Here is a 1,909-nt window from a genome sequence, read left to right on the forward strand (position 1 = left end):
TCTTGTTCATGCCCTTCAAGAATCCTGTCTCCCTTCGCGACGGACAACCGAGAAGTCCTGTTTCCTATCGGAAGTCGAAGTGAGGTGTGTAAGGCGAAGGCAGGAGCGGCTGCCGTTTTGCGAAGGCATACGTTCGCGTGTGGCCTCAGCACGTTCCCACGAACTGGGCAGCCGCACGCCCGTGAGAAGACCTCCGTTCCTGAGCAGCACACGGGGAGCGGCGGAGACTGCGCTGACGTACCCTGCCTCCGGAGACAGCTCTGCGGTGCTGCCGCKGGAGCCGTCCCTTACCGGCGCTCCGCCGGCACTTCTGAGGCTCATCTGCCAGAGAAGGCTGTCCCTCTGCAACGAAAATAAAATTCAAATCAGTACAGGTAATATCAATTTTGCCTGTTTTGATCAGGAACAGATTTAATTAAACCATAACCAGCTACTTTGTGTGGGAATAAGTGTCCATACAGTCTTCAGTCTAACCGTACTGGTTTATAGACACATTTAAAGTTATGCAGCAATACAACTTTCTTCTGCAGCAAAGCGCTTCGAGAGTCCTCAGAATCCTGTGGCACCAAGTCATAGAAATATAATATGAAGGTCTAGGACATCTGACTGTAGGAAACTTATGAATGCCGTCTGAATTCATGGAACTGTTGTATTATTTAATGCTGTGCTGCATAATGACCCAGACGTTTGTTTCAGAATTTATGTTGCCTACTTCAGGCCTGAGCTTAAAGAGTTGTGAGAGGAGCAACGGAGAGTCGTTCATTGCCATAACCTGCCATCCTTCAGGAAGCGGTCGCAAATCCTGACCTGCGTGAGAGGCAGGGGAAGTCTCCTCTCTCAAAGCGACGGACAAGAGCGGAAAATCTTCAGCAGAAAGTGAAGAGTGAAGACAAATGTGTATGTAAGTGCTATTAAATGGGGACATACCTGGTGCTGGAAGYGGTCGTGGCTGGCAACTGCGGGCACGTTTCAAGGGGAGCTCACCGCAGAACTGCGGACAGCCTGTGACCGGGGAGGARACTGGGCACCCTGGAGCTGGGCACCGACAGAAGCTGGGTGACGGTATTGCTTGTGAAGGGCTTGGAATTGCCTGGAGATATTTCAGGATTTCAGGTTATATTCTGTTAACAGATGTTTTTTCTTTACCCTTTGGTGTTTTTAGTGCAGATTTACATGCCTAGACTGTATAATTATTGATTTTGCAACTGTATTCACCAATACATCTACAYAGATGAACCAGTTTTCTTTCTTTATTTTTAGCCTTCTTGTGTCTTCCTCCTCTTTGGTCTGGGAACTCTAAAATGTGAAGGAAGTATATTTGTTGAAGTATCTATATAGTTGCAGTCTTTTCGTTGTGTTTACTTTTCCTTGTACAGGATCCTCAACTGTTGTTGCTGGGATGGTTCTACAGTGACTATTCATTGCTAATTATTAGACAATATAAATAAAATACTTTCTTCTTTGTAACCCTGGGGATAAAGTCTAGAACATCAGATTTCATTTGTTTTAGCTAGAGTAGAACTAAACTTTCTGTGTTGCCTCTTGGTTTTCATAGTACAGACTCGGTCAGTTAAGCATGTAAAATCTGGTGAAATAAACCCTAGAGACCAGGTTTAAAGTGTATCTGGTACTGTCCAGAACTCTGTTCCATTTAGAGTGGTTGCCCAAACTCAGCGTGAAAGGCTTAATAATAGTTAATTACTCTAAGGTAGTTATTGAAAAAAGTGGTTATGGACAGACTTCATGTAAGCATGCCATTTAACAGCATTAAATTTATGTTCTTGTGGTGCAGACAGTCAGTAATCAAATTTCCATTATTTAGTGTGATGGGTGTGAACAGACAAGAAAAATACTGAGTCAACAGACTACTAATTAGAGATCTGCAAGTATCCTGTTTTAAATATGGCAG

General features: G+C 44.3%; 1 long non-coding RNA gene across 1 annotated transcript; it reads left to right on the forward strand.

Annotated features, from left to right (window-relative positions):
- Positions 1–292: 292 nt before the first annotated feature.
- On the forward strand, positions 293–1,610 carry LOC146591512 (uncharacterized). Its single transcript, XR_014896789.1, has 2 exons — positions 293–374; positions 697–1,610. It is a non-coding gene; the product is annotated as an uncharacterized LOC146591512 (long non-coding RNA).
- The last annotated feature ends 299 nt before the right edge of the window (positions 1,611–1,909 follow it).

Source organism: Rhea americana, unplaced genomic scaffold, assembly GCF_003343005.1.
Source record: "Rhea americana isolate MKP2758 unplaced genomic scaffold, rheAme1 scaffold_37, whole genome shotgun sequence".
Classification (NCBI taxonomy): domain Eukaryota; kingdom Metazoa; phylum Chordata; class Aves; order Rheiformes; family Rheidae; genus Rhea; species Rhea americana.